Raw genomic sequence first — 24,869 nt, 5'->3', positions numbered from 1 at the left:
AGCTTCCATAGCGGTACCGTAGAGAGCATCCTGAGAGGCTGCATCACTGTCTGGTGTGGTGGGGTTGGTGCTACTGCACAGGACCGAAAAAGCAGCAGAAAACTTGAACCTTAGTCAGCTTCATCTTCGGTACTGGCCTACACAGAACCCAGGGCATCTTCAAGGGGTGGTGTGGTGGTGTCTCAGAAAGGCAGATCCACTATTAACCTCCATCACCCAGGAATTGCCCTAGCCTCACTGTTACCATCAGTTAGAAAGTACAAAAGACTGAAGACACAGACTCAGCGATTCAGAAACAGCTTCTTCTCCTCTTCCTAAATGGACATTAAACCCTTGGACACTACTTCACTTTCTTACACACACACGCGAACACACACACACACACACACACACACACACACACACGCGAACACACACACACACACACACACACACACATCTATATATCTATTCAATATACAGTACGTATACTGAAAAACATTGATTATTACTGTTATTATTATTATTTTGTTTTTTTATTCGATATTATGAATTGCTGCTGCTATTTTAACAAATTTCACAACACATGCCGGTGATAATAAACCTGTTTCAGATTCTGATTCCCCCATTTCAGACTTCACACTCACACATGAATGTGAACATTGAATGAAGGGCCTGTTCCTCTGCTGTACTGTTCTCTGTTCCCTATTTAGAAGAATGAGAGCAGATCTCAGGGAAACACAAAATTCTTTCAGGGCTCAGCAGGCAGGATACAAGAAGGATGTTTCCCCTGTCTGAGGAGTGAAGAACTGGGTAGGGGGGGATAGCTGGTGGTGGGAGTCTGTGGAGTCTCAGCCATACAGTTAATTTAAAGTCACACAGCCATTCGTTGTAGAGCATAGAATTTTTGCCCTTTGGCCCATCACCTCTGTGTTAACCTTTTTACGCAGCTATATTCATCCCAATGGTCGACATTAGGTCAGTCCCCTTCTGTGTCTTACCTGTTGGCGTCTGTCCAAGTGTATTTTAAACAGAGGACTGAAGGCCTGTGACCTGAGGGAGTCGGTGCTGGTGTCGTTGTTTTTTTCATAGTAATGATTTGGGTGAGAATGTAGGTGACATAGATAGTAGGTTTGTGGATGGCACTAACATTCGCGGTATAGTGGACAGTGAAGAGGCATCTCCATGTTTAGAGATCAGCGATCAACTTTGGAGTTGGGTGGAGTGACATGTTGAGAAATAGATTTCGGCAGGTACGTGGATAAGAAAGGTGGAAAGGAATAACTGGTAAATGGCATTAGCTCAAGTTGGTTGACAAGAGTTGCCCGAGTCTCCCCCGATCCCTGGGACCGCGCTGCCCGAGTGTTCCCATAGTCCCCGGGGATTCTCTAATTCTCTGCTTTCTCCCCACCACTCCAGTCTCTGTCACCCTGCCTGAGGATCGGAAGAATGTGAGACGGACCCGGACCCGAAAGAATCTCCCCGACACCGGGTAGAGATTCACAGACTGAGCTTGTGTGCTGGGATCGGAGGGATTCACCTCGGTGAGACATTAACGGAAGGTGGATGTGGCGGGGAATAGGGTCTGGTGTCTGGGAGTCGCCGCAGTGTCTGTGGAGACGAAGGGAGGGGTCGGACTGAGACCGGAGACCCGATTCTGGGTCATCAGACGGTATTGTGAAGTGTTCCAGCGGGGTTATGACGTGATCAATGTCAGCCCTGAGTCCCGTCTCCCTGCCGGTCCCATCCCCGGGAGGGTGGGAGTTTATCTCAGTTACGAGTCCGGGACGGTTTCATTTTACAACGCGGAGACCAAGTCCCATCTCCCATCTCCACACCTTCACTGGGAATAAATTCACGGGGAAACTTTATCCTTTCTTCGCGACTGGAGATGAAACCCAGTGATTGTGAATCTGCGGAGGGTGAAATAAACACGAGCTGAGAATTATCGATCTGTTAATTTTAACTCGTTTACTGCATCCGTCAACGGAACAGAATCACTGCGGATTCAGCAGCAGCCGCGGGCGGTTGACCTGAGCTCCCCCGGGTCCTAAAGTCCATCCGAATATTCTAACATGTTTAAATGGGATAAGTGGGGATGGAGTCAGGTGCATCTTGGAAAGACCATAAGACATAGGAGCAGAGTTAGGCCATTCAGCCCATTGATTCCACTCCGACATTCCATCATGGCTGATCCCGGATCCAGATCAATCCCATACACCTGCCTGCTCGCCGTATCCTTTGTGGACTGATGCCCGGATCGATCAGGAAATGATAAACTTCCGCCTTAAGTATGCCAACAGTCTGCGACCGGGTTTCACAGGGTCAATAATCTCTGGCTAAAAATATTGCTCTTTTCCTCTGTTCAAAAAAAACTGCCCAAAATTTTGTGGTTGTGCGCTCTAGTCTGGATACTCCACCACTCGAAACAATCTCTCCATATCCACCCTATCTAGTCCTTTCAACACTGGATAGGTTTCAAAGTGTAACACCACCGCCACCCCCCTTCTGAGATATGAGACTCAAAATGTTGACAAAACTCCAAGTTCGGTCTGACTTGTGTCTTACAAAGCCTCGGTCTTATCTCCTTGCTTAAATATTCAATTCCCTTTCAAAGAAATGTCAACATTGCATTTCCTTTCTTTACCATAGACTCAAGCTGCAAAATAACCTGCTGGGACACGAGGATTAATAAGTCCCCCTGCACCTCTGGTGTTTGCATTTTCTCACCAGTTAAGTAATAACTCGCATTATTTTGACCAAAATGCATTATCATACGTTCCCCAGCACTGTATTCATTCTGCCACTTTTTAACCAATCTTCCAATTCGTCTGAGTTCTGCTGCAATCGCTCCTTTTCACTTCCTCAAAGCCCTCGAAAGGATTTATCGGGCACGATTTCCTTTTCCAGTAACAATGCTGACATTGAATTAGTTCAACATAAGTCTCCAAATACCTTGAAAACTCAAAGACTACAATACTTTCCCAACCACTGAAGTCAGGCTAACTGGCCTAGGATTCCTTTCTTTTGCCTTCCTCCCTTCTTAAAGAGTGCAATTTTCCATTTTCCAGTCTCCAGGACCATTCCAGAATCAAATGATTACCAATTACCATTATCTCTTCAGCAGCCTCTCTCGGGAGTCTGAGATCCAGTCCATTCGGACTTGATGACTTGTTTACTTTAAGACCTTTGAGGTTGTCTACCACTTTTTCATTTGTAATAGCAAAGTCAATCACTGCTGCAGTAATTTCCAAAGTGACCAGTGCAACGTATTCTTTAAGATTAATCTGCCTTTTTTTTTGCCCACATTACTACCTCCCAAGAATCATTTTCCAGTGGTCCTATATCAACTCTCAACTCCCTTTCTTCTTTATGTAATTGAAAAAAAAATCGTATGCTGTTTTATATTATTGGCTGGTTTGCCCTCATATTTCATCTTTACCATGCTTATCGCTCTTTTATTTGCCTTTTGTTGGATTTTAAAAACATGCCAATAATCCAACACCCCACTGAGCTTTGCTACCTTATTTCTCATTTCCTTAGGTTTCACACTGTCCTTAACTTCCATTGTCAGCCACAGATGCCTACCCCTACCATTGGAGAACTTCTTCTGTGGGACATGTCTATCCTGTGCGTCGTACAATATTACCAGATACTTCAGAAACCTCTGCTCCACCGTCATCCCCTCCAGCGTCCTCCTCTAATTCACCTGAGGCAAGTTTCTCTCTCATGCCCCTGTAGTTACCTTTATTTCATTGAGAGACAGATAAATGTGACAGAGGTTTCGCCCTCTCAAATTGCGGTATGAATTGAATTATATTACGATCACTACCTCCTAAGGATTCCTTTAGATTAAACTTCCGAATAAGAACAGGGTTATTACACAGCACCCAATCGAAGATAGCCCTTCACCGAGGAGGCCCACATACAAGCTGATCTAAAAGGCCGTCTCGCAGACTTCCTCCCTTGTGATCCGACACCAACATGATTTTCCCAGTCCCATTGCATACTGATGTCCCAGGATACAATTATGACATTACCCTTATGACATGGGATTTCCTGATCAATGATGTGAGTTAACTTAAAGTCACCCCCATAACTTAATAAAGTGTTTATATTAAAAATATCAACGCCTGAAGTTTGTAAAGAAGCCTGTATTTGATTTATTTCGACCTTATTTGCTGCACACTGAAATAGTATGTGTATAACTGTTTCATAATTGCAAAGAATTCAAGACACAGAATGATGTTTTCCAACTAGATATTAAGCATAATTAAGCAGTAGATGGGAATTCCGTTCCTTGTTTTAACCCCTGCTTCTATTCTCCCAACAGGTTTATGCATTATGCAAAGGTCTCTGCCATTAACTCCATTATCTTACAAGTCTTGCCATAAGCCCCTAATTCTTAAAACTACCAACTCCTTAGATACTGATTTGATAAATAGAAGGTTTGCATCAATAGTTGATCTCTTAACAGCTCTTGTTGCTAAACAGCCAACCCCATCATTTCCCTCAACAGCACGATGTACAGGACCCATAAGGTGCAGACATATAAAGCAAACTTTCAATATGAAATACTGTTTGATGAGTTTCCAACAATAAATCTGACCTACTGCTAGAATGACCTGTTTAAGACTCATCAAAACCAAAAAGGAATCTGAACCAATTACAAGTTTGCAAGGACCAGTTTCCTCCCCCACCCTAAAACTAAAATGATGGCAAACAATTCTGCTTCAGATACCGAATCATGACTGGTAAGTCATTTCTTTGCTGTTACCTGCAGCTGAGGCAGAAAAATCCGTCACACCAGTATTTCATGTTAAGTTACTTTTTGATCCATCTATAAAAAATGGTTAACATATGGTAATAATTTCCATTAATATACTGATTAACAAACAGACTCTCAGACAAAATATAATCCTTAGTCTTTATTAAATCGTGTATCCTAACGACAATTGATAAAAAAGTAGCGTTAGTGAGAAATATCCTGTATATTGCATAATACAATACACACATATTCCCAGCGTGATAAGAACCCAGGCACCTACAATTTAAAACACTCTTCGTGTGATGTTCACTACAAGCCTCGAACACACCTTCAACAGGACGATCATTTCTTTGCATCCTCAAATTAATCTACTATGTTAGCATCAACTTGGACCTCTGTAATTGAAAGAACAATTGTCCAATTTCAACCAGTAAAGCCGAACCAGGGGCGACCTTACTGCACCACAGCACAATCTTAAAGCCTGTGCTTGTATCACACCCAAAGACATTAAATTGGAAGCTGAAGCTGATTCAGTCATAATCAAGTACAGATCGAACTAAACAAATATAAACGGTCAACAAATATTTTCGTGTTGCACCTGAAGAATACCCACATAAATATCTGGAGATATTTAATGCTCCTTTACATTTATCAATTATTTTACTGTTATGGTGCTTCCATGTCTGCTTATTATCCATCCTGTTCGGCAGTTGCCGCCGATTGAGCGCGGTGCCCGACGGGAGTTCTGGCTCCAATAAAGCGTGTTTTTGTGCTTTATATGAAGCAGTTTCTATTAAGAAAAAATTATATCATCTGTCACCCTTTACATGACCCTGCAATGGCATCATAACAATGGGGCCTGTGGTGGCGGAGGGGGGGAATCTGTCACCTACAGATTTGTGATCAGTACACAGTCACTATCCAATTTCCTTCTGACTCTGGTCCGTGAGTCCCGGCTAGTCCTGCCTTTCTCGATTAATCACGTCCTTTCTGTGGCGGCTGTCCATATATGTACACAGTACTCCAAATGTGATCTCCAAAACATAATACAATGCAGCAGGGAACAGTCCCTTCTGCTCACTGTGTTCTTCTGAACCAATTGAACTGGTCATTTCCTGTCTTACTAAACCAATCCTTTCAGTCTATGCAAGGTCCACATCCCTCCATTCTCCACACATTGATATGGCATCTAATAGCCCCCATCGTATTTGCCTCCACCTCTACCCCTGGCATTCAGTCCAGTCAATCACCACTATGGGTATGAGAAAATAACTTGCATCGTACATCTCCTTTAAACATTCTGACTCAGCTTTAACATCACTCCCTTTTATAAGTTGTTCCTTTTACAGCAGCTGCCAGGAAAGATATACGAAATTACACAAAATTATAAAATAAATTGTTGAAAAAAGGACTAAAGAGGTAGTGTTCCCCATTTCACCATGAACACATGCCGTCTGGTATTAGACGTTTCAGCCAAAGTATAAACACCGGCTGTCCAATAAACCTGCAGCACATAATTCCTTTAAACATTCAGAATCATGTTTAACATCAACGTCTAATATAATTTGTTTTTCTACAGCAGCAGTCAGGAAAATATACAAATTATACTAAATTACAAAATAAGCTAACAGTCAAGAAAGGACTAATGAGGCCCCGTTCTCCCTTACACCTTGAACACGTGTCCTCTGGTATTGGACATTTCAACCTCACGCTGTCCACCCTCTCTGTTCCTCTGACGCACTGACTCTCCCACGTGCACCTGGATTATCCTGGAGCAAATATCATTTAAAGACTTTCCCCAAAAGACTGCCTAACATTTAAATATTGGAAAAAATTTTACCCGTTCAAAGTGCATTTATTATTACAGTTTGTATAAAAGAAACATCATTGATATTTGTTACTCGCTTCCCTCGCCCCGCACAATGCATCGAAACCCCCATATCCGTGTGCACCTACATTCGCCGATACACCTACATCTGTTCACAGCCACAAATCCGCACGGGTCCAAAATCCTCGTGCTACGTAAATCCGTGTGCCTCCGCAAATCCGCGCACACCACATGCACATTTCCGCATGCACCTCGGTTTATCCTTCAGAGAAACAATTTCAGAACAGGTCACAAAATATCTGCCTCCACGGAGCGAACAAAAAGAGCAAGGTTCAATTTAAAAGTGAAATTATTAATAAACTATCTAAACTGAAATAAGATGGATATTTGCCACACCCTGCATCCACCGTGTTCCCCCGAAATACATGCACAACCCCACATACCTGTGCACCGCCATATTTGCCGACGTGCCCTCCATCTGCACACATTCTCAAATCCGTACGGGCCTAAAATCTTTGCGCAACCAAAACCCTTGTGCCTCCGTACACCTCCAAACATGGGGTCATTGCCACATTCACCTTAGATAATCGTTGAGCAAAATTATTTCAAAACAGTTCACAAACAATCTGATTCCACTTTAAAAACGAATTAATAAATTCAAATTACTATGAATCAATATTTATATTATTCACAACCTTGCATCCACTAGCACCCCCAAAGCCGTGCACAACCCAACACGTCTGTGCAAATTCATTCTTGACGACACGCCCATAATCTGCACACATTCTCTAATCAGAGTACAACCACAAACCAGTGACACACCCATATGCACATTTATTACTCCAGACAAAGAATAAGTTCAATCAATTCATAAACAGGTGCCTCCATGTTAAACGTATAGCTAGAACATTGTTCAAAATTGATAGTGCCTGTATTTAAAAAGTATGGCTGGAATTTAAAAAAGCTATTTTGAGGTTTCTCACTACCCCAGAGCCACCGACATCCCCTGACCTGTGCTCACATGTCCGTGATGATCAGTATATTCGGCGACGCATCCCTAAACCTGCACAGACCCAGAAATCATTCTACACTGGCAAATCTGCTGCCGTCGCCATATACACATTTCCTCATCCGAGAGAGAACAAAAAATTATTTCAAACTGTTCAGAAAATTGCCGCCTCCGCCTTGAAGAAATGGGAAAATCAAAGTTCAGGTTAAATGTATTTATGGATAAACTAATCAGGAATCGATAAATGAAACAATCTTGACGCTCGTCACAACTCCAAATCCACGGACACCTATAAATCTTTGTGCACCTAAATGCGGCGACACAAACACAAATCGCAACATATCCACAAATCCGCACGGAATCCCATATCTGCGTGCGCTTCCAAATCCACACGCACCCCTAACATCCCTGTGCACACACACTCGCGAACTCCTAAAGCTGCGAACAACAACAAAATCCTTATGCACCCGTAAATCTGCTGACACATTAGATTATCTAAGAGCAAGAGTCATATTCCACCATTCACTGAGCAGCTTGGTCATAGTTAAGTGATAAGAAGAATAAAGAATAACGTTCTAAGTGCATTCATTATTCGTTTCTATAATAGATAACAGACCATAAGAGCAGGAATAGACCATTCGGCCCTACGAGCAGGCACCGCTATTCAATGTGATCAGTACCCCGATCCTTCCTTCTCCCCATATCCCTTAACTCTGCTATCTTTAAGAGCTCTATCTAACTCTTTCTTGAAAGCATCCAGAGAATCGGCCTCCACTGCCTTCTGAGGCAGAGCATTCCATAGATGCACAACTCTCTGGGTGAAAAAAAATTTCCTCAGATCTGTTCTAAATGGCCTACACCTTATTCTTAAACTCTGGTTCTGGACTTCCCCAACATTGGGAACATTTTTTCCCGCCTCTAGCGTGTCCAATCCCTTAATAATCTTATATGTTTCAATCAAATCCCCTCTCATCCTTCTAAATTGCAGTGAATTCCAGTCGCTCAGATCTTTCATCATATGACAGTCTCGCCATCCCGGGAATTATTCTCGTGAACCTACGCTGCACTCCTTCAATAGCAAGAATGTCCTTCCTCAAATTTGGAGACCAAAACTTAACACAACACTCCAGGTGTGGTCTCACTAGGGTCCTGTACAACTGCAGAAGGACCTCTTTGCTCCTATACTCAAATCCACTTGCTATGAAGGCCAACATGCCATTAGCTTTCTTCATTGCCTGCTGTACCTGCATGCTTACATTCAGTGACTGATGAACAGGGACACATAGATCTCGTTGTCCTTCCCCTTTTCCTAACTTGACACCATTTAGGTAGTAATCTGCCTTCCTGTTCCTGCCTCCAAAGTAGATAACCTCACATTTATCCACATTAAACTGCATCTGCCCACTCAACCAACCTGTCCAAGTCACCCTGCATTTTCCTAACATCCTCATTATATTTCACACTACTATCCAGCTTTGTGTCATCTGCAAATTTGCTAATGTTTCTTTTAATCCCTTCATTTAAATCACTAATGTATGTTGTAAATAGCTGCGGTCCCAACACTGAGCCTTGCGGTACCCCACTAGTCACTGCCTGCCATTCTGAAAAGGAGCTGCTCTTTGTTTCCTGTCTGCAACCAATTTTCTATCCATGTCAGTATCCTACCCCCATTACTATGTGCCCTTGTCCATTTTCATAGTTACATCCTCAAAAAATTCGAGAAGATTATTCAAGCATGAATTCCCCTTCGTAAATCAATGCTGACTCGGACCGGTCCTGTTACCGTCAAAATGTGCCGTTATTTCATATTTTATAATTGACTCCAGCATCTTCCACACTACTGATGTCAGGATAACATGTCTATAATTCAGTTTTCTCTCTCCCTCCTTTCTTAAAAAGTGGGATTACATTAGTTATTCTTCAATCCTCAGGAGCTGATCCTAAATCTATAGATCATTGGAAAATGATTACCAATGCTTCCATGAGTTCTAGAGCCACCTCCTTCAGTACACTGGGATGCAGACTATCAGGCCCTGGGGATTTATCGGCCTTCAGTCCCATCAGTTTGCCCAACACAATTTTCCCCTTAATGTGAATTTCCTTCAGTTCCTCCATTACCCTAGGTTCTTGGCCACTATTACATCTGGTAGATTGTCTCTGCCTTCCCTAGCGAAGACAGATCCAAAGTACCTGTTAAACTCGGCTGCCATTTCCTTATTTCCCATAATAAATTCACCCGTTTCTGCCTTCAACGGCCCACCTTTGGTCTTAATTATTTTTTGCCCCCCTCTTCACATACGGAAAGAAGCTTTTACTATCTTCCTTTATATTCTTGGCAAGCTCACATTCGTACCTCATCTTTTCTCCCCGTATTGGCTTTTCAGTAATGTTCTGTTGCTCTTCAAAAGTTTCCCAATCCTCTGGCTTCCCGCTCATCTTTACTATGTTGTACGTCTGCTCTTTTATTTTTATACTGTCTTTGACTTCTCTTGTCTACCACGGTCGCCCCATACTCCCCTTACAATCTTCCTTCCTCTTTGGAATGAGCTGATCCTGCACCTTCTGAATTATTCCCAGAAACTCCGGCCATTGTTGTTCCACTGTCATCCCTGCGAGGGTGTCCTTCCAGTCAACTTTGGCCAGCTCCTCCCTCATAGCTCCATAGTCTCCTTCGTTCAACTGTAATACTGACACGTCCGATCTTCCCTTCTCCCTCTCAAATTGTAGATTAAAACTTATCATATTGTTGTCACTACCTCCTAATGGCTCCTTTACCTTGAGTACCCTTATCCAGAATTGCCTTCTCCCTATAGGCTCCAGTACAAGCTGCTCTCAGAATCCATCTCGGAGACACTCCACAGACTCCCTTTCGTGGGTTTAGCACCAACCTGATTTTCCCAGTCTACCTGCAATCCCCCATTACAACCGTAGTATTCCCTTTGCGACATGCCAATAATAGCTGTTGATTCAAATTGCACCCTATATTCAGGCTACGATTTAGGGGCACAGTAAGAACCTACAGCACCCGTCAGGGGCAGCTGCAGTTCGGCTCCAGCCAGTTCACATGGGACTTCACACTGGCCGCCATAGCCCATTCGCTTCTGGGCGCGGATTTTTTGCGGTCTCGCAGCCTGCTGGACGACCTGCCGAGGCAGAGACTGGTCCACGCCGAGACCTTTCAAACTTTCTCCTTGGGTTGCAGGCCCCACACCTAGACTCCATCACGCTGTCCGACAACGACTTCACCAGAGTCCTGGCGGATTTCCCATCAGTTCTGGCACCGCATTTCAGGGCAGCCATGCCCCGACACAGCGTACAGCACCACATCCCGACGCAGGGACCACCCCTCCACGCCCGTGCTCGAAGGCTTCCGCCGGACAAGCTCCGACTGGCGAAGGAGGAGTTCAAGAGAATGGAGGAATTGGGGATCGTCCGGCGGTCCGACAGCCCATGGGCTCCCCCCTGCACATTGTGCCCAAAGCGACAGGGGGCTGGAGACAGTACGGCGACTACCGCAGGCTGAACGAGGCTACCACACCGGACCGCTACCCTGTGCCGTACATTCAGGACTTCGCAGCAAACCTGCACGGCGTACGGATGTTCTCCAAGGTAGACCTCGTCCGCGGATAACATCAAATCCCGATGCATCCGGACGACGTCCCCAAAACGGCTCTGTTCGAGTTCCTCCGCATGCCGTTCGACATGAAGAATGCCGCACAGACGTTTCAGCGGTTAATGTTCGCGGTGGGACGCGACCTGGGCTTCGCATTCATCTATTTGGACGACATCCTCATAGCCAGCAGCAGTCGTCAGGAGCATCTGTCCCACCTCCGTCAACTCTACGCCCGACTGAGAGAATACAGTCTAACAATCAACCCGGCCAAATGACAGTTCGGGCTCGACACGATTGACTTCCTGGGCCACAGGATTACTAAAGACGGGGCAACCCCTCTCCCCGCTAAGGTAGATGCGGTTCGCCATTTCCCCCGACCCACCACGATCAAAGGCCTTCAGGAGTTCGTAGGTATGGTCAATTTCTACCACCGTTTCCTCCCTTCAGCTGCCCGGATCATTCGCCCTGCTGTCGGGTCCGGGCAAGGACATTGCCTGGGACGAGGAGTCCGCCGCCGCTTTCATTCAAACGAAGGAAGCCTTGGCGAACACCGTGATGCTAGTGCACCCCAGAATGGACGCCCCTACCGCCCTCACAGTGGACGCATCAAACACCGCAGTTGGTGGGGTGCTGGAGCAACTCATCGCAGGTCGCTGGCAACCCCTGGCATTTTTCAGCAAACACCTGCGGCCACCCGAGCTCAAGTACAGCGCTTTCGACCGGGAACTGTTGGTGCTCTACCAGGCAATCCGACATTTCAGGTACTTCCTAGAAGGTCAGGCCCTTCACCGCGTTCACGGACCACAAAACTCTTACCTTTGCGTTGACGAAAGCGTTCGACCCTTGGTCGTTCCGCCAGCAACGCCACCTGTCCTACATCTCTGAATACACGGCGGATGTCAGGCACGTCTCGGGTAAGGACAATGTCGTGGCGGATGCGCTCTCTCGCCCTTTCACAAGGGGTAGATTTTGAGACGCTGGCAGAGGCGCATCAGGCAGACGAGGAGATCCCGAGTTACAGAACCGCAGTCTCCGGCTTGCAGCTCCAGGACCTCCCCGTAGGCCCAGGTGAGAAGACCGTACTCTGTGACGTCGCCAACGGCTAGCCCCGTCCCGTTGTCCCGGCGAACTGGCGGCGCCGTGTTTTCGACTCCATTCATAACTTAGCACACCCCTCCATCAGGACAACCGTCCGGATGGTCTCCAACATGTTCGTTTGGCACGGACTCTGCAAGCAGGTCAGTGAATGGGCCAGAACGTGCATGCCCTGCCAGACGGCCAAGGTGCAGCTGCACACCAAATCTCTGCCGCAGCAGTTCCACACCCCACCCCCCCGCCGGCGTTTCGACCACATTCATGTGGATATTGTGGGCCCCCTGCCAGTGTCGCGCGGTGCGCGGCACCTCCTGACTATTGTGGACCTGTTCACAAGATGGCCAGAGGCGGTCCCGCTCACCGACACCACCTCCGAATCTTGCGCCCGGACACTGATCGCCACCTGGGTGTCCCGCTTTGGTGTAGCGGCCCACATTACCTCCGACAGAGGCTCCCAGTTCACCTCCAGCCTGCGGTCAGCTATGGCCAGCCTTTTGGGGACACAGCTGCTCCACACTACTTCTTACCACCCACAGTCGAACGGACTAGTGGAACGTTTCCTTCACCTAAAGTCGGCTCTCATGGCCCGCCTGCGAGGAGCTAACTGGGCGGACGAGCTTCCCTCGGTCCTACTCGGCATCCGCACGGCGCACCCCTGGTCGTCCCCGAGGAGTTCATACCAGCCCCAAGGGGACAAGAGGAAGAACCCGCAGCAGTCCTGGGCAGACTACGCGAGAGGCTCGGTGACCTGGCCCCCGTATCAACTTCGCAGCATGGGCAGATCCCGCCCTGCGTACCCAAAGAACTGCAGAACTGTGAGTTTGTGTTTGTACGACGGGGCGGGCATCGGCCACCGCTGCAACGGCCCTACGAGGTGCCGTTCACGGTGCTCAGGAACAACGGGTCCACGTTCGTGTTGGGCGTTGGGGGGAAGAGAGGAGGTTTTCACGGGGGACCGACTCAAACCGGCCCATGTGGACCTGGCGCAACCGGTCGAGTTTCCGGCACCGCGGCGCAGAGGCCGACCTCACAAACAGGGTCCGGCCCAGACTGTGGACATTGGGATGTGTATCGCCGGTTCTGGGGGGGGGGGGGGGGTTATGTGGCGACCAACTTCCTAGCGCACTCGAACCGGCTCACAAATAGCCAGCGCGCAGGCACAAAGGCCAGCTCCGCTACAAAGGGACAAAAGCCTGAATGGGTTTGTGAGTACGTGTCCTTCAGAGCATCGGCGCCCGGGGAGGGCGGGATGAGGGAGGCTTTAAAGCAAGGCTGTGAAGTTCGAATAAAATTAACATTGATTGCAGTTTACCGACTCCGTGTCGTTATTTTAGCGCTGCGTGTAGCACACCGCTGCAACACTTTTAATCCATTACTCCTCTCACTTCTCAAATCGGTCCCTATTGCACTTGGAAATACTCTCCGATCCCTTCCTGAGCTTTCGGCCCTGTCAATTCTGTTGTCTTTCTTAACTTTTCTTATTCTCTCTTTCCCTTTAAATCCATCCTTATATTTCCATTTATTTCCTTATAAATGCGACAACCTTGAGATTCGTTAACCACCTCCCACCCACCCCAACTCATCCACCGACAGACTGAAATCCGGCTGCATCTGGAAATCTGTGAACATCCCCAAAACCTCAGGCGCCCCCAAATCTTTGCGCAATCCCAAATCCGCGTGCCTCCTGAAAACTGTGTGCACCCTGAAACCGGCTGACAATCCCACATGCACATTAGATGATCATTGAGAAAAGATAACTTCAAAATAACTCCACAAGCTAGCAGCCTCCACCTTATGAAAGTCAGTAAGAGAAAGGTAGAAAAATTAAAGTTCATTTATTTATGGTTTTCATTAAAGAAACAATCTTTGAGAACTGTAACGACCCCACATCCACCGACAGCACCAAATGCGTGTACGTCATTTCTGCCTGTGCACCCTCACACCCCCTGAATCTGCGCGCATCTCCAAACCCCTGTGCATCTGCCCACCTCCATGTTCACAATTCGTTATCGCAAAGAAAAACTCTTTACAAACAGTTCCAAAAATAACTTAAAAAATAGCCGGAACAAATTTCATTTTAAAGTTCATTTATAGATTTATTAGTAAAATATCTGTAAATGAAACAACTTTTTCAATCCTACAAATGCACACTGCAAATCCGTGTGCAGGCACATATTAGAAGACACACACATAACTCTGCATACACTCTCAGATAAGAGTGCACCCCAATTTCCATGTGCACTCCCGAATATGCGCAAATCGTCAAATAAGAGCGCGCCCGAAAAGCCCTGTGCACACCAAACCCACTGACAACCCCACATGCACAACGGATTATCCCAGAGCAAGATACATATCAAACAGTTCACACTGAACCATAAAAAAACACGAGCTCAGGTCATTCTTTTTTTTTTAAATTCACTTATCTATAAAAGAAATAAATTTGAGATTCGTCACACGTCCACTGCAAATTCATCTGTACTCTCAAATCCTTGTGCAACACCTTATTAACCTACCCACTGCAAATCCACTTGTACCCTCAGATCCGTGCGCAACTCCTCATTGACCAACCCACCGCAAATCCACTTGTACCCTCAGATCCGTGCGCAACTCCTCATTGACCCACCCACTGCAAATCCACTTGTACCCTCAGATCCGTGCGCAACTCCTCATTGACCAACCCACCGCAAATCCACTTGTACCCTCAGATCCGTGCGCAACTCCTCATTGACCCACCCACTGCAAATCCACTTGTACCCTCAGATCCGTGCGCAACTCCTCATTAACCCTCCGCAAATCCACTTGTACCCTCAGATCCGTGCGCAACTCCTCATTGACCCACCCACCGCAAATCCACTTGTACCCTCAGATCCGTGCGCAACTCCTCATTGACCCACTCACCGCAAATCCACTTGTACCCTCAGATCCGTGCGCAACTCCTCATTGACCAACCCACCGCAAATTCACTTGTACCCTCAGATCCGTGCGCAACTCCTCATTGACCAACCCACCGCAAATCCACTTGTACCCTCAGATCCGTGCGCAACTCCTCATTGACCAACCCACCGCAAATCCACTTGTACCCTCAGATCCGTGCGCAACTCCTCATTGACCTACCCACTGCAAATCCACTTGTACCCTCAGATCCGTGCGCAACTCCTCATTGACCAACCCACCGCAAATCCACTTGTACCCTCAGATCCGTGCGCAACTCCTCATTGACCAACCCACTGCAAATCCACTTGTACCCTCAGATCCGTGCGCAACTCCTCATTGACCAACCAACCGCAAATCCACTTGTACCCTCAGATCCGTGCGCAACTCCTCATTGACCTACCCACCGCAAATCCACTTGTACCCTCAGATCCGTGCGCAACTCCTCATTGACCTACCCACCGCAAATCCACTTGTACCCTCAGATCCGTGCGCAATTCCTCATTGACCAACCCACTGCAAATCCACTTGTACCCTCAGATCCGTGCGCAACTCCTCATTGACCAACCCACTGCAAATCCACTTGTACCCTCAGATCCGTGCGCAACTCCTCATTGACCAACCCACCGCAAATCCACTTGTACCCTCAGATCCGTGCGCAACTCCTCATTGACCAATCCACCGCAAATCCACTTGTACCCTCAGATCCGTGCGCAACTCCTCATTGACCTACCCACTGCAAATCCACTTGTACCCCCAGATCCGTGCGCAATTCCTCATTGACCAACCCACTGCAAATCCACTTGTACCCCCAGATCCGTGCGCAACTCCTCATTGACCAACCCACCGCAAATCCACTTGTACCCTCAGATCCGTGCGCAACTCCTCATTGACCTACCCACTGTAAATCCACTTGTACCCTCAGATCCGTGCGCAACTCCTCATTGACCAACCCACTGCAAATCCACTTGTACCCCCAGATCCGTGCGCAATTCCTCATTGACCTACCCACTGCAAATCCACTTGTACCCTCAGATCCGTGCGCAACTCCTCATTGACCAACCCACCGCAAATTCACTTGTATGTCCAAATCCGTGTCCAACCCTTTTTTCAAGTCCCTCCACCACAAAAACTATTTATACCCCTAAATCCGTGGGTAACCCCATGTTGACCTACCCACAGCAAATCCTTTTGTACCCCCAAACCCGTGTGCAACCTCTTATTTACCTACCCGCCGCAGATCAATTTGTTCCTTCAAATTCATGTTTATATCGTTAGTTTTTGACTCTCCGTATGTAGGTATTGCATTTTTCTGTTCCCACTGGGAATGTCTGCAAGAACATGAATCTGAGGGTAGTATATGATGACGTGTACGTCCTTTAATAATATAGTTAATTTCATATTTGATTGAAACACAGACACACAGACGCACACGTGCACTAGCTCAGTCATGCACAGGGAGACGTGGTCCCCCCCCCCCTCTCTCTCTCTCTCTCTCTCTCTCTCTCTCTCACTCACTCACTCACACACACACACACACACACACACACACACACACACACACACACACACACACACACACACACACACACACACACACACACACTATAAATGCAGACTCTCCCGGAGGCAGACACAGACGGAGGGAGGCACACTCACATATATGAAGACTGACTTTGGAATCCGACTGTGCAAACAAGCACAGACGCGATCACATACGCAGCGAAGCAGATAAAGACGCACACGATCACTCAAAGAGACACAGATCTACGTACACATGAACAGACCGAGGCACAGCCAATCACTGAGGCGCGCAAACACGATTCTTACACATAGACAGGGACGCACACACATATACACAGCCACAGACACAAACACACAAATCGAGGTGCACGCACAGACACGCAGCCGGACACACACACATATACACATCAGAGAGACGCATGCATTGTGATTAACACACAAAGAGTAACACACCCTGAAACCCACTCACAAACAGTCACAGAAAACAGATAGAAACAGAAACACAGAAACCAAAAAGACCGACAGACAGGACCAGATGCGCAGCAAGAACAGATACAGATATACGCAACACATGCACACAGACACCGACACAATCGCACGAACACATACAGACACGCATGCGCACAGAGACACACAGCGACATGAGCTATGCACCGCTGACGCTCGCTCACAGACACAGTCTCAGACACCAGCAGTTATATTCAAACACTCCGAGACAGACACACACACCGTCACACACATATTCACAAACACAATTGGCAGATACAGATACGCCGTCAGGCAGAGTAAAACACAAACATACCCACACCGACACACATCACACACAGACACCCACACATAGACAATGGTGCAGGCACACACGGCAAACACAAATGCACACACACACACACGCAGAACACAAAGATGTACACACTCACATGCACAAAGAGGTAGACACCCACACTAACAGACAAAGACCGACAAAGGCCCGTACGCAGCCTACGCAATAAAAACAAAAACAGATACAGCCACACACAGGCAGACACACATACAGACAGATAGAAACAAACACACACGCATACACACACTGGTAAACACACACATTATCACACGTATAATCAGCAGACGCTCACACACATGCACCCACAACTAAAGATATACTCACACATACATTAAAATGAATAAAAACACAGCCATACACCAACGGTTGTACAGATATTGACAAATACTTTTTTCCCCAATCTCCCCCTCTCCGTCGTGATCTGTGGCACTTATTTACAGGGTGTTATTATTAATACGTAATCACCCCCAGTTTAGGCTGTTAATGCACGCTATTAAGCCGGATTCGGGGAGGGTCCTGGTGAGTTTGAAGCCATTGAGCAGGGCTCGGGGAGGGTGTGTCCTGGTGAGGTTGCACGGTGTTATGATTAATACATACTCACCCTCCGGCTTAGACAGCTGAGTTTATAAGCTCTGGAGTCGGGTTCGGGGTGGGTCCCGGTGAGGCTGACGGTAAAAGTATTCATTCATCACCACAAACAGATATTTTGTTGGGGGCCCTCTCGGTAGAGGCCTCCAGACACAAACTACATCAAGAGTTTATCATTGAAAGGACATTGGTAACAGTAGGTGATTCAATACAATTTCACAAGCTACAATGACAAAATTTACTTCAATATTTCGCGACTTACAAAAGGCTCCTTTGACGTAAATAGTTACAGTGGGATCACAGATAGTTGATACGACAGCTCCGACTGTTCAGGCAACTATTTTGGGGCAACTAATTAAAGCAACTGTTAAACAACTTCTGAGAAGAGAGAAACTCAATGCCCACAGTTACTGTTGTGAGGTCTGACACACGGACAGGCAGGGAATGTAGGGAGACCGATCCTGTAGATGTAGTTAGTATCCTTTTAATATGGCGTCATGGTTAGCACAGACACTGTGGGCTGAAGGGTCGGTTGCTGTGCTTTACCTTTCGCTGTTTCATGCCGAGGTCACTCAAATAGAAGGCAGCAACGTTCGTTTTCTCTGAGCAAGCGTGTTTTTGACTCAGGAGAAAGTTTGGTAAACCTCTGCTACGCTGGGGATGGTTAGGAATGAGGGATGAGGTTATATTCAAAGCAACATGCACAAAATACCGGAGGAACTCAGCAGACCAGGGAACTTCTAAGGAAGGGTATTGCCGACGTTTCGAGTCGAAATCTTTAATCAAGACTTGAGAAGAGAATTCAGAGCACGAAGGCACGGGAGGGGTTGAGTGGGTGGAGAATGCAGAAGGCGTACAATGTGGTAGGAGAGAGGTGAAATCGGGACTGGGGCGGGGGTTAAGTGAAGAGCCGGGGAAGTTAATTCGCAAAAGAGATAAATGGTTGGAGAAAGAATATTCCTGATAGAAGAGAGAGTAAGATGATCACAGCAGAAAGGGAAGGTGGAGGAGAACCAGAGGGAGTTGTTGGCAGGAAAGGAGACAAGGCCAGAGAGGGATACAGGAATGGGGGAATGGTGAAGGGGCCGGGGGCGCATTAACGGAGGTTCGAGTGATCAATGTTCAGGGCATCAGGTTGGTCCCGCCCAGTCGGATCATGAGGTATAACCCCTCCAGCCTGAGTATGCCTCAGCGGGCAGCAGAGGAGGCCGTGGACTGACGTGGCGGAAAAGGAATGAGAAGGAGAAATTAAATGAGTGTTTTGATTTGATTCCCAGCATCTGGAGACTTGTTGGTGATTAAGGTTGGATTCAGCTGAGGTGCGATCAGAACTGATGGAGCATCAAAGTGAGCGTTCGTTTTACTCTCAGTCGGTCTGCTTCACCAGTTCCTCAATGGCTGGTCGAAAGCCACAGCGACACAAACAAGAGGTGATAATCTGGGCCTGACAGTATGTGAAACGGTCTGTACTTTACTGGATGAATGTATCTCCCAATTTACAGCTCTTAGTACCATCGGATTATCCACTGTTTGCCGTTTCACAATCAATTCACTAAATTAATCACTATCTGTCACCGTGGGGATTGCGCGTGACTGACGTAATCAGTTTGGAAATAATTACAAAATCTTTATTTCTAAACATGTTGAAGTCTGTCCCAGTGGGATCGCTAAATGGTATTAAAACCCTAGGCTTACGCTGCCTTAACATTTCATTCCGAGAGATCGGCTGCAGCACAGGAGGACAGATCACTGAACAGAGAAAATGCCTGCAATGTTGACCAGGTACGAGAGTGTGGAGAAAATATTGTACATGTTCATCGCCGTCATTGGAGTTCCTGGTGAGTGAGCAGAGTAATTCACGTTTGGCATTTCTGTGTGTGTGCTTGACAAGCTTCCAAATTGGTGATCATGTGCAGACCTCCGTCAGAGATATCAATCTGTCAATTCGATATGTTGATGTTTCATATTCAATGGCAAACGGAGCCAAACGTCTGTCTCCCCTCTGCCACGGGGGATCGACCCTGGTTCGTGCTTTTAATGACACCTTTTCCGGAGTACCTTCAATTCATCTCTCCGGGAAGGTGTGACTGGAAGGGTATTAATGGGAATTAGTCGGGATTTATATCCGTGCTGAAGGAAGGCACTTAGCCCCGAAGGTATGGCTGGGAGGGTTTACATTGTGAATTTCACTGTCACTGAGGTATTCATCAGTCCTGTGTTTTCCGTCACCCTCTGGATTCTGTCACAGACGGATCCCACTGCCTGTTGGTCAATAATTGGTTCTGATCGCCCGAACCGGTGTCCTCGGACATGTTGAATTGCGTTACCGACTTGCCCTGTGCTGTAGAATTAATCCAGTAAAGGAGACATCCAACTTTTGTTCAGTAAATTGGCCCAGCTTTCCCTCTGATATCCGTGGGGAAATGGGACATCGTTTCATACAAAAGAGGGATGTGATCCCGCAACCTTCAGAGTTTATTCAATTCTGTAACTGCTCTCTGAGCTGATGAAGCTCTCCAGTGCTTTGTGTGCCTTGATCCCTCCTCAGCCGCACCAGATGCCGAGTTCCTCGTGGCCTGCTCAGTCACGGCCCCTATCAGAGATGGAATCAGGATTAGCATCGATCGTTGTCGGTTCATGCAGCCCATTCTAAGTACCGACGATTACCCACCCATCACCTTATCCCTCATCCCGTCACTGAAGAGGGCAGGTCAGAGACAGTGTGAACCGTGTCTTATGTTAGATCAGTTGCCGTTCACAGATCTACCAAACCTGATCTTTAACCGAAACCCGTCCCGCGTTAATTCCCGGAGAATATGTTAATATGTTCAGTAATATCTCTCTCTCTCTCTCTCTCTCTCTCTCTCTCTCTCTCTCTCTCTCTCTCTCTCTCTCTCTCTCTCTCTCTCTCTCTCTCTCTCTCTCTCTCTCTCCTCTCTCTCTCTCTCTCTCTCTCTCTCTCTCTCTCTCTCTCTCTCTCTCTCTCTCTCTCTCTCTCTCTATCTATCTCTCTCTCTCTCTCTCTCTCTCTCTCTCTCTCTCTCTCTCTCTCTCTCTCTCTCTCTCTCTTTCTCTCTCTCTTCCAGTGAACCTCGTGGCGATTGTGATCCTGTCTCGGGGAAAGTGCGGCCTCTCTACCTGCACCACTCGCTACCTGGTGGCTATGGCAGCGGCGGATCTATTGACTATTGTTTTCGAGGTCATTCTGCATCAAATGAAAAAATATTACCCCCTGTCGAGTTTTATGAGCATAACTCCGGTGTGCAGTGTCATTGAGGTACTGAGGTACATCGTCACATACTGGTCTGTCTGGTTCACCGTCACTTTCACCTTTGACCGGTTTGTCGCCATTTGCTGCCAGAAACTGAAAACAAAATATTGCACCGGGAAAATTGCGGCTGTGGTTCTGACTACAACTGGCGTACTGTCCTGTCTGATTAACGTTCCTCGTTACTTCCTCTGGGAACCTGAAGTGATCATCGACGATGTACCGTGGTTCTGTAAACTCATGGACAAAGTTACCACTGAGCCCGGGTGGGTAGCACGTGCTTGGCTGGATACTGTTTTAAATCCATTCCTCGCTTTCGCTGGGATCCTGCTGTTCAACGCTCTGACAGTCAGGCACATTTTAGTGGCAAGTCGGGTCCGTAAGGGGCTGAAGGGTCAGAGCAAGGGGGAGAACCGCCGTGACCCGGAGATGGAGAGCAGGAGGAGGTCTGTGGTTTTACTCTTCACCCTCTCCAGCATCTTCATCCTCCTGTGGATAACAAACGCGGTAAATTTCATATATTATCAGGTCTCAGGAAAGGGTTTCAATTTCAATGATTCTGAGTGGATATTCCTCCTCGTCGGGTTTTTGCTGAGCAATTTCAGCTGTTGCACAAACACTTTCATTTACGCGGTGACTCAGTCGAAATTCAGGGAGCAGGTGATCAGCGCGGTGAAATACCCGATCACCTGGGTGGTTCAATTCATTAATAAAGTCGCGCCCTGAGCGCAACTCAGATGCAGCTTCAACGTATCCAGTCCGGGCTCTAGATCTTCTCCTTCACTCATCTGGTCTCCAAGCTATTATTCCCGGGAGTTTGTCCTATTGACCGGGACTTTGGGAGCAACGATGATGTGGACCACGGAAGGATGGAGGGAGATAGGGAAATCCTTGCGAGGAAGTGACGTGTGAAATTGGGTGAGTGACCTGGATGATTGGGAGCTGGGCAAGGGGAGATTGAGAACGAGAAAGATTGTGTGTGTGTGTGCCTGTGTGTTGTGTATGAGAGAGTGTGCAGAAAAGATTTACGGGGATATTGTCAGCACAAGGTACCCTGTGTTATAGGGAGAGTTTGGGCCGGCATCGAATTTAGGAGAATGAGAGGATAACAAACCGAAATGAGTAACTAATGAAAGAGTCGGATATGCGGCTTCCAAAATGCTGGAGGAACTCAACAGTTCAGTCTTCATCTATGGAAAATGGTAAAACGTCGCCATTTCGACAAAACACATTTTCAGTCCCCAGACTCTAATCTGACATCGAACTCTCCATATCACTGTCACGAAAGCCCAATCTGACCACCCACCCGGTATCCGTCACTATCAATCATAACGTGAACTTTAGGGCCCAAACCCAATTCTGACTTTCAACACCCCAACGGAACCGAACCACATTCTGACTTCTCACTGCACACAACCCGATCCCATTACCCTAATCCGATCTCTAACTCACCCACATGCCCGTCTCTTAACCCAATCTGATCTCGAATCCATCCAATGCCTGTCCCTTAACTCAAACTGATCTCTATCTCACCCACATGCTTACTTCTAAGCCCGAATTGATTTCTTTTTTTTTCTTGATTTAATTTCATTTTTCATTTTTTATTGATTTTCCATAAAGAATATACAAATCAGAGAAGTTTAGCATGCAGATAATATAAAAGTCATATCAACAGCAATAAAAAACTGAAAATATATAATGTCAAAATCAGATTGGTAAAATGTTACGCTGTTATATATAGAATATAATAAAAGAAAACTACAACTCCTCATAACAATCATAAAAAAAGATTGGAAATTTTATTAGATAAAGGGAAAAAACACTAACTAAAATAAAGAATAAAAAAGTCAGAAAAATAAAAGAAAGAATGGACAGTCCATTTGAGGATAAAGTCAGAAATAAAGAGAAAGCGAGAAAAAAAAAACATCCTTCCAGTCATCTCCGGACCTTCACGGATAAGGATTTTCCCTAAAGAGAATAAAGAAAATTAAATAAATATAAATTAAATCCTGTGAAAAATATTGAATAAAGGGTCGCCAGACTTGTTCAAAATTAAAAAGATGTATCAAATGTCCGGCTTCTAATTTTCTCCAAGCTTAGACATGACATAATGGAGGGGAGCCAATAAAAAATAATAGGTGGTTTAGAGTTTTTCCAGTAAAGCAAGATAGCTCTCCTAGCCAGTAAAGTTGAAAAGGCTATCACATGTTGAGCGGAAGCACACACTGTGCTTGCATCGTCTGGAATAATCCCAAAAATTGCTGTAAGTGAATTGGGTTGAACATCCACATCTAAAACTTTAGATAATATTCCACACACATCCCTCTAAAAACTGTTGAAGCTAACACATGACCAAAACATTTGAGTCAGAGTAGCCACTTCTGCGTTACATCTGTCACAAATAGGGCTTAAATTAGGAAATATATGCGCCAATTTATCTTTGGACATTTAGGCCCTGTGTACGATCTTAAGCTGAATTAAGATCACAGATATTAACAAATAAATGAATTCTTGACTAGATAATAAATTTTACTCCATTGATTATTTGAAAGTGAATATTGAAGTTCTATTTCCCAGATGTCTAAGTTTATTCATTTTACAGCTTTTATTATTCCAAACATAAAACAAAATCAGAGAATCTATTTTATCAAAAAATGTTTTTGGAACAAAAGAGGGAACTGCGTGAAATATATATAATTTCGGTAAAATAACCATTTGTATAGCATTTATTCGACCTATCAATGACATTAACATAGGGGACCATTTAGAAAGCGCCTGCTGAGTATATTCAAATAAAGGGCAGAAATTATACCTATTCAGGTCTTTAAATTTTTTAGTAATTTTGATACCAAGGTAAGTGAAATAGTTGTTGGCAATATTAAAAGGTAGTTGATCATAATAATCAGAATAATCATTAATAGGAAATAAATCAATTTTATGTAAATTAAGTTTATATCCAGAAAAAATACCAAATTCCGTAAATATAGATAACATAATAGGAATAGATATCCTAGGATTTGAAATGTAAACTAATAAATCATCTGCGTATATGGAAACCTTATGTAATTTATCCCCTCTCTTAATACCCCGCACAGAATAGGAATCCCTAAGAGCAATAGCTAGTGTTTCTAAAGCCAAATTAAATAATAAAGGACTAAGTGGACAACCTTGACGGGTACCTCTAGATAATCTAAAATAAGGAGACTTTTGATTATTAGTTATAACCGCAGCTACAGGGTCCTGATAAATCAATTTAATCCAGGAAATAAATCCCGGACCAAAATTAAACCCCTTCAAAACCTGAAATAGATAAGGCCACTCCACACTATCAAAGGCTTTATCTGCATCCAGAGATACAATGCATTCAGATTCTTTGGCTGAGGGGGAATAAATGATATTTAACAATCTTCGAATATTATATTGTGAGAATTTATTTTTGATAAATC

Source organism: Hypanus sabinus, assembly GCF_030144855.1.
Source record: "Hypanus sabinus isolate sHypSab1 chromosome X2 unlocalized genomic scaffold, sHypSab1.hap1 SUPER_X2_unloc_12, whole genome shotgun sequence".
Lineage (NCBI taxonomy): Eukaryota > Metazoa > Chordata > Chondrichthyes > Myliobatiformes > Dasyatidae > Hypanus > Hypanus sabinus.
The sequence above is the reverse complement of the archived record's forward strand: the minus strand, read 5'-3'. Positions refer to the sequence as shown.